Below are 10236 nucleotides of genomic sequence, written 5' to 3' on the forward strand. Positions count from 1 at the left end.
ATCCTCACCTACACCTACGCACTTTCTTGGAGATAACCGATACGGTAAAAATTAATGGTGTTCCTGAGGATATTATTCGTTTACGCTTGTTTCCTTTTTCTCTCAGGGATCAAGCAAGAAGTTGGTTGCAGTCACTGCCTTTAGGGAGCATTACTACTTGGGAGGGGATGAAAGAAAAATTTATTGCAAAATATCTTCCTCCTGCCAAATCCACCTAGTTGAATATAGAGATCAGCACCTTCCGGCAGATGGACACTGAACAACTATACGAGGCGTGGGAAAGGTACAAAGAATTACTTCAACGTTGTCCTAACCACAATTTTGCAGATTGGGAACAGATCGAGTGGTTTTACAATGGACTGAATGCGCCTACGAGGATGAATGTGGATTCTGCGGCTGGAGGTACTATTTTTGCAAAGGACCATGTACAGGCCTACGAGATGCTGGAACAGATTATGGTCAATAGCTTTCAATGGCCATCTGAGCATATGGGACTAAAGAAGCCAGCTGGAGTGTATGCAGTGGATCCTCTCACATCCATCATTGCTCAATTATCTGCACTGACTACACAGGTAGCTTCTTTGAATAAGATTCAAGTTGCAGATTCAACTGGAGTTGAAGGATTATATACCCCAGAAGAAGTTAATTATATCAATACTAATGGCTACCGAGGTTATGGAGCTTACAGAGGTAACCCTGTCCCTAATACTTATCATCCTAGCTTGCGAAATCATGAAAATTTTTCTTATGCTAACAACAAAAATATGTTGAATCCTCCGGGGTTCAATACAAACAAGGATGAGGGTAAGCCTTCTTTGGAAGATGTGGTTAGTACTTTTGTGCAGGAATTAGGTAAGAGGATGGCGAGGACTGAGACTCGCCTTGACAGTTTGGAGACGCACATGGCCAACATGGGTGCTGTACTTCAATCCATGGAAACTAGCATAGGGCAGTTGGCGAACGCACTGAAGGATAATAACAGAGGCCAGTTTCCGAGCAACACTGAGGTAAATCCCAAGGAGCAGTGCAATGCCATAAAGTTGAGGAGTGGAAAAGAAGTTGGAGTCCAAGAACCTGCTATTGAAGAGGAGAAATTTTAGAAGAAAGTCGAAGAGAAGGAGCTTAAAACTGAGCCGAAACCGATGTACAAGCCTATAATTCCCTACCCGTAGAGGTTCAAGAAGAAGGCGTTGGATGGGCAGTTCTCCAAATTCTTGGAGATTTTCAAAAAAATTCACATCAACATCCCCTTTGCTGAAGCTTTGGAGCAAATGCCGAACTATGCGAAGTTCATCAAGGAGGTGATGTCCAAGAAGAGGAGGCTGCTAGAGAACGAGGTGGTCAATCTGACTGAAGAGTGCAGTGCGGTGCTTCAAAAGAAGATGCCACAAAAGCTTAAGGATCCTGGGAGTTTTACTATTCCTTGTTCTATTGACTCTTTTTATTTTAATAATGCACTTTGTGATTTAGGGGCCGGTATTAATTTAATGCCATTATCTATTTATAGGGCCTTGGAGTTGGGAGACATGAAATCGACTAAGATTTCATTGCAATTGGCGGATCGGAGCATTACATATCCCCTAGGAACTGTTGAAGATGTTCTAGTCAAGGTGGATAAATTTATCTTCCCAGAGGATTTTGTGATCTTGGATATTGAAGCGGATCATGGTGCTCCGCTGATTTTTGGACGCCCGTTTTTGGCTACTGCTGATGCCAAAATAGATGTTAAGAAGGGTGAATTATCAATGGGCGTGGAGTACGAACGAGTGGTCTTCAACTTATTCACGAAAGCACCCAATCCACCCATTGAAGAATTGTGCTTAATTGAACCGGTTGTGAAGTTGGAGAGCTGTCCAAGAGCTGATTTTGAGGTTGAATCAAAGAGTAAAGCGCCAAATTTATCAACGAAGAAAACCACGAAGAACAAGAAAGAAAAATTTAAAAGGCGGTTCGTGGAATTTATTTGGTGAGTAAAAGAGAAAGGGAAGACTTAACACCGATGAAAGTCGGACTGACGACTTTAAACCAAGCGCTACTTGGGAGGCAACCCAAGCATTTTCTTTTAGTTTATTTTATTTGCTTTTATTTTTCAGTTTATTTAATTTTTTTTATTTATATGTTTTTAAGTTTTTTTTTCATTTTTTGAGCTTAATTTTTCTTAATTTTCAAAAATTTTCAGACTCCAGAAATCTCAATTCGAGGAGACGGCGCGCCCGAGCCATACCCTAAAGAAATTTGCGAGCAATGGTGCGCCCATGCCACTCCATTCGAGCGCCCGCACCTCCCCTTCGCTTCACTGATACACGAACAGCGCTACACCTTGCGCTATCGCGCAATCCAAGGGAGAAGACTTAAGTGCTATCGCGCATATGAAATACTCCCATTCAAGCGCTATCGTGCATCACTTCCAAGCGCCAACAACCAACAACCGTTAGCGCTAGACAAAGCGCTATCGCGCAGCTACCTCTTCGTTAGCGCTAGACCAAGCGCTAACGCGCTTCCCTACCCCTCATCAGCGCTTCCACTAGCGCAAAGGCGCTCCCATATTGGCGCTGTCATAAGCGCTAACGCGCACCCCTCATCCACGCTAGACATAGCGCTATCGCGCCTCCACCTTGTAAGGCCCGAGATTATTTAATTTTGATCCGGGTATATTTAATTTGGGAATATTTAGAGTTTCAATTTAAATTCTAATATTTTTAAATCATTTAGGATTGAAATTGAATTAAAATAAGGGCCGAGGACTGAATTGTAATTTTTGAAGACTTGAGGGACTAAAATGCAATATTGCTTGAAAGTTATCAGATTATTATTGAAGTGTCAGCATGTATACGTGTATCTCATATGAATATTCAGAAATAAGAACAGAGGAGCCGAGATCCTTTCTTTTCTTTTGATTTCATAAATTTCAAATCGTCGTATCTTTTGATCCGATTATCTGATTTTGATTCCGTAAAGTGTTCTGGAAACCTTGCAACAAAGGCTTCGATTTGACGTAAGTTTTTATGTATTTCATCATGTTTTGGGAATCAAGATATGACAGAGATCAGTACATTTGCATATAATTATGTTCTTGAGGTGTTGTATCGTTTATTTTCAAACCGAATCGACGAACGACTATCGATTGTGTTCTTATGATTTCCAGATTATGATTCGAGTTATATATCTACTGATATATGGGATTATGATGATACTTTGCTGGTTTTTATAAGTTATATGCTGATATGAGTTGGGAAATAGTTTCGATATTTCGTCGGTTACCGATTTTCAATCGCTACGCAGTCGGTTTAGGTTTTGAGACTGTTTTGATAGCCGATGATTGAGCTGAGATGTTAAGTGATATGTTATTGATGTTGTAGCAATGTTATTTTCAGTTTCAGATTTTATTCGGAGACTATTGACTCAAGAACCTCAACTTCAAGTTGAAGGAAGAAGTGACGAAGGTTTGAAGTGGTTTTGATTGACGATTCTTGATGATTTTGGATTGATTCTGAAATGGTAGACTTGAACGAAGTTTGATATGTGTCTTTTGACATTGTGTTTCAGATTTTAAGCATTCCGAACTGAGAAATACGAAGGTATAAGACGACATCGCGAGTCAGGGATTTGAAACTCGGGAATGACGTTTCTTGAGTTGTCCCGCAAAAATCACATACTTGATTATCTTTTGATTTGTTTTTGATGTTGTCGATCCATCTCAGGTAGTGGATCTTTGAGTTTGAGTCGATATGATATGTTATTGAATTGATTCTATGCCAAGGTCTGATGCGGCCTTATTTTCGAGTCAAGAATGACTACGATATATGGATATCCATGTCAAGATCGTTTACGAATCTTGATGGCAAACGACGTTATATGAATCAATTCTTAATCGATATATGCGTTATTTACTCTATTTTTGAGTCGTTTATAAATAGAGTTGATATGATTTCTTTAACGCTTTATATATGTTGATTATACTGGGAATGATTTCTCACCGGAGTTTATCCGGCTGTTGCTTTGTTTTGTATGTGTGTATGGCAACAGAGGGGGCATGAGCTAGTTAACGACGACATTGATAGATCGGAAGAGAGATTGAGCAAGTGAGGACTCGGGTTGTAGCTAAAGGACTAGGCCTTTGAATGTATCAAACTTAGTAGACAATTAGAAACTAGAAGCACACTTTTGAGACTTTGTGTAATCTATGGTTTATTGCCTTTGATATTATTAGTTTGATGTAATAAAGGCATGGATTTATGCTTCATGTTTAGTACTATCATTCTATGCATGTTCTTTAATATATTCAACCATGTTCTGTATTGTTTTGAGGTGATTTAGATTGAATGCTCAAGTTTTGACAGCACAAAACTTTTCTGCAGATTTTCTGGGCAGAGTGGCCGCTCGATCGGTAGGATTTCACCGATCGAGCGAGGCCTGTTTTTCTTGAACAGAAACTTCAATTTTCTTGCTCGCTCGATCGGTAAGATTTGACCGATCGAGCGAGGCCATGAATTGCTCAGACCCGAGGGATGAGATCCCTTGCCCGCTCGATCGGTAGGATTTTACCGATCGAGCGAGGTGCAAGATTTTAAAAAAAAAAAATTTATTTGGTTTGAGTATTCTTTTAAATACATGATTAATTGTTTATTAATTTTTAATTACCCTAAGACGAGATTAGCAACCCGAGGTCCCCACAACAGGTGGTATCAGAGCGTTAAGTTTCTCAGACTGAGAATAGATGAGCGGGGTAGATCGAGTCTTCTATTCTGATTTATTTATGTCTATATTCTTGAAGCATGTTTAACTGATTTACAGCTTTAAGAATTGCATGCTATCTATTTATCTGATGTGATTGAAAGCATGTTAGACTGCAAATGAATCAGAACTCGATCTCTTGAGAAGACATTATTGTGTTAATCAGAGGAAGACTGAAACAGAAATGTGTTATGATATGATGGATTGTACACTAATCTGTTTGATTATCAGATATGCCTCCCCGACCAGCACCGAGAGTTAGACAGACTTTGGCAGTGAATGAACCAGAACAGACAAATGCTGCACAGGTCCCAGTGACAGCAACTGAACATGGACAGAGTAGTACTTCTGTTGATCTGTTTGGTGATGCCAATCCGATGGAGAAGCTTTTGAAGCGATTTCAGTCCTTTAAACCACCGACACTGCAAGGGACTGAGAACTCTGTTGACTGTGAGAACTGGCTAGAGGATATAGAGAAGTTATTAGAGTCACTTGATTATGCAGATGAACGACGTGTGAGATTAGTGATTCACCAGTTACATGGCCTGGCGAAGAATTGGTGGGTAGCGACAAAGAAAGCATTTGAAAACTGAGGTACAGTTATTACTTGGACTGTATTTAAAACTGCTTTTTATCAGCGTTTCTTTCCGGTTTCTTATCGAAAGGACAAAGGAGTAGAATTCACAATATTTCAACAGGGACATATGAATATCGAAGATTATGTTGCAAAGTTTACAAGTTTGATGAAATTTGCTCCACATTTTGCTGCCAGTGACGAAGCTCAAGCCGACCAGTTTATTAATGGCTTGAATCCTGACGTATTTACACTTGTGAATTTCTGGAAGACCGAATACTTTTGCCGATGCTCTGAATCGGGCAAAGGGAGCTGAAGCAGGTATACTGAGGCAACGAGGAACACATTTTGTACCACAGCCAATGAGACAACCGCAAGAACAGCCACAAATTCCATCACCACCTCGATTTGATGCTGGAGGTAGTAGCAGTGGTAAGAAAAATTTTTGTAAGGGCAAAAGCAAACAGTTTAAGCGTTCAGGTGGTAGCTCTTCTAGTTCCAGTGGATCCAGACAGTTCAGAGGTGGAAAGAAATCCGGTACTTCTGATGTTTACTGTTCCAAGTGTGGGGGACGTCATACCAATGAGCAATGCAAAGGAGTGTTTGGCAGTTGTTACATTTGCCAACAACCGGGTCATTTTGCGAAAGTATGCCCACAGTGAGGTTCTGGAGGTGCACAGGGTGCAAGTGGATCTTGAATAGTGACACAGCCAGAGAGGCAAGCATCTTCAGTGCATTCATTTCAACCTCAACCATCAGCACAGAGCCGTACTAGAGGAACTCAAGCTGGGAACCAGCAACAGAGGCAACTAGCTCGAGTGTTTGCACTGACTAAAGAGCAAGCACAAGCTGCACCAGATGATGTGATTGCAGGTAACTATTTCCTCTATGGTTATCCTGCTTATGTCTTATTTGATACTGGTGCATCACACACATTTATTTCTGAGCAATTTGTTGCATTACACGAGTTGCCTGTTGAATCTTTAGCTACTGTAGTATCTATTTCATCTCCGTTGGGAAGAGGGATCATATCAGTGAAGTCTGTACGAAATTGTATATTACAGTTTGAGGGTCATGAGATTGAGGTTGATTGTGTTGTACTCGGTTTGTCTGATTTTTATTGTATTATCGGTATCGATATGCTAACCAAGTACAGAGCTACAATTGATTGTTTCCAGAAGATTGTAAGATTCAGACGTGATATGGCTGACGAGTGGAAATTCTATGGTAAGGGATCACGAGCCAGAATTCCTTTAATATCTTTTCTTTCTATGACTGATTTATTACAGAAAGTGGCAGAAGGATTCCTTATTTATGGGGTTGATATACTGAAGACTAGCCCGAAATTGGCTGAATTGCCAGTGGTTAGTGAATTCGCTGATGTTTTCCCTGATGAAATTCCGGGATTGCCTCCATATCGAGAGGTAGACTTCAGTATTGAGTTGATGCCAGATACACAGCCGATATCAAAAGCACCTTATCGTATGGCACCGATAGAGTTAAAAGAGTTGAAGGACCAACTTGAAGAATTGTTGGCCAAGGGATATATCAGACCGAGTGTTTCGCCCTGGGGAGCTCCGGTATTGTTTGTTAGAAAGAAAGACAGATCGATGAGATTATGTATTGACTACCGGCAATTGAACAAAGCAACGATAAAGAATCGCTTTCCTTTACCTTGTATCGATGATTTATTTGATCAATTGCAGGGTTCGTCAGTATATTCAAAGATTGATTTGCGATCCGGCTATCATCAACTGAGGGTAAGAGATGAAGATATCCCTAAGACTGCATTTAGAACCAGGTATGGCCATTATGAATTCATAGTCATGCCTTTTGGTTTAACGAATGCACCAGCAGTTTTTATGGGACTGATGAATAGGGTATTTCAAAAGTATCTAGATGATTTTGTGATCATATTTATCGATGATATTTTGATTTACTCGAAGAATTTATGTGATCATGCTGACCACTTGAGAATAGTTTTGAAGACGTTGAGAGAAGAGAAACTGTATGCAAAATTATCCAAATTTGAGTTTTGGTTGAAACAAGTGGTATTTTTGGGTCATATTATATCAGGAGAAGGTATTTCAGTTGATCCAAGCAAAGTATAAGCAGTGATCAGTTGGCAGAGACCGACATCTGTGCCAGAAATCAAAAATTTTATGGGTTTGGCAGGATATTATCGTCGATTTATCCGAGATTTCTCATCTATTGCAAAACCTATTACACAGCTTACACAAAAGAATGCACCGTTTGTGTGGTCTGAAGCATGTGAAATCAGTTTTCTTGAGTTGAAGAAGAGGTTGACTACATCACTAGTCTTGACAATCCCTTCAGGTACTGGTGATTTTGTTGTTTATTGTGATGCTTCTCACCGAGGTTTGGGATGTATTTTGATGCAGAAAGGACATGTTGTCGCTTATGCTTCTCGACAACTGAAACCACATGAAGTCAGATATCCAATTCATGATCTTGAATTGGCAGCTATTGTTTTCCCATTGAAGATCTAGCGACATTATTTGTATGGTGAGAAATTCGAAATCTTTTCTGATCACAAAAGTCTGAAGTATCTGTTTTCACAATCTGAACTGAATATGAGACAACAAAGATGGCTCGATTTATTGAAAGATTTCGACTGTGAAATCAAATATTATCCAGGAAAGTCAAATGCAGCAGCTGATGCCCTAAGTAGGAAGGTATGTGCCTTATCCTTATCTACTATAGGTGTATCTAATTTAATTGAAGATTGCTTTATTTCTGGATATATATTTGAGACAGATAGAAGACCGATGAGAATTTGTGCTATCAGTGTTGAGCCTGAGTTGTTGATTCGAATCAAAGAAGCACATAAATCTGATTTGATTGTACAGAAGTCAATTGAAATGATCAGATCAGGACATCAGTCCGAGTACAATGTTAGTAATGATGATATTCTGTATGTGAATAACCGAGTCGTTGTTCCCGATATTTTAGATTTGAGACAGAATATTTTGAAGGAAGCACATTGTAGTCGATTCAGTATTCATCCTGGAGGTAGAAAAATGTACAACGATTTGAAGAATCAGTACTGGTGGAAACAAATGTAGTCTGATGTGACTGAATTTGTATCAAAATGCTTGAACTTCCAACAGGTGAAGGCTGAGAGGAAGAAACAGGGTGGCTTATTACAGAGTTTATCTATTCCTGAATGGAAATGGGATCACATTTCTATGGATTTTGTAACAATGTTATCGCGATCATCCCAAGGTTGTGATGCTATTTGGGTGATCATAGACAGATTGACGAAATCTGCGTGCTTTATTCCTTATCGAATGACTTATCTTCATGATCAAATGGCAAATCTCTATATTCGAGAAGTGGTAAGATTGCACGGTATGCCAAAGTCGATTGTATCTGATCGAGATCCTAGATTTACTTCGCACTTTTGGCATAGCCTACAGGAAGCTCTAGGTACGCGTTTACATTTGAGTACCGCTTACCATCCTCAAACTGACGGTCAATCTGAACGAACTATTCAGACGCTCGAGGATATGCTGAGAGATGCGGTACTTGATTTTTGTACTACATGACAAGATTCTATACCACTCATGGAATTTTCTTATAACAATAGTTATCAGACGAGTATAGAGATGGCACCATTTGAAGCGTTATATGGGAAGAAGTGTCGATCGCCATTATATTAGGATGATGTCTCTGAGGTACCTGAGTTAGGGCCGGATATGATTAGACAGATGACTGAGAAAGTGAAGTTGATTCAGCAGAGAATGAGAACAGTGCAGCAAAGACAGACTAGATTATGTCTAGATATGCGAATGTGCGACGACGGCCGTTATTTTTTGAACAGAGAGATAGAGTATTCTTGAAGATTTCACCGTTCAGGGGCACAGTCAGATTTGGTAAACGAGGAAAGTTATCTCCGCGATATATTGGGCCGTATGAGATACTTGAGAAGATAGAAAATCTTGCTTATCGACTCGCATTACCTATGTGTTTATCTGGAATACATGATGTCTTTCATGTCTCGATGCTTCGAAAGTATATATCTGACGACGCTCATATCTTGCAACCTGATGAAGCTGAGTTATATGAAACTCTTAGCTATTTTGAACAGCCGATTCAGGAACTCGATATAAAGGAAAAGCAACTCCGAACAAAGACCATTCCATTGGTGAAGATTCAATGGAGTCGGCGCGGAGTTGAAGAAGCGACGTGGGAAGTTGAAGAAGACATGAGGCAGAGATTTCCTTATCTGTTCCACTGATGTGAGTTCTTATTCAGTTTTCTGTTATTCTTTATTCTTATGGGTATACAAACTGCATATCTATACTGCTTATGAATTCGAGGACGAACTCATGTCTTAGTGGGGGAGAAATGTAAGGCCCAAGATTATTTAATTTTGATCCGAGTATATTTAATTTGGTAATATTTAGAGTTTCGATTTAAATTCTAATATTCTTAAATTATTTAGGATTGAAATTGAATTAAAATAAGGGCCGAGGACTGAATTGTAATTTCTGAAGACTTGAGGGACTAAAATGCAATATTGCTGAAAGTTGTCAGATCATTATTGAAGTGTCAGCATGTATACGTGTATCTCATATGAATATTCAGAAATAAGAACAGAGGAGCCGATATCCTTTCTTTTCTTTTGATTTCATAAATTTCAAATCGCCGTATCTTTTGATCCGGTTATCCGATTTTGATTCCGTAAAGTGTTCTGGAATCCTTGCAACAAAGGCTTCGATTTGACGTAAGTATTTATGTATTTCATCATCTTTTGAGAGTCAAGATATGGCAGAGATTAGTACGTTTGCATATAATTATGTTCTTGAGGTGTTGTATCGTTTATTTTCAAACCGAATCGACGAACGACTATCGATTGTGTTCTTATGATTTCCAGCTTATGATTTGAGTTATATATCTGCTGA

The sequence above is a fragment of the Henckelia pumila genome, chromosome 4, assembly GCF_033568475.1.
Source record: "Henckelia pumila isolate YLH828 chromosome 4, ASM3356847v2, whole genome shotgun sequence".
Taxonomy (NCBI): Eukaryota; Viridiplantae; Streptophyta; class Magnoliopsida; order Lamiales; family Gesneriaceae; genus Henckelia; species Henckelia pumila.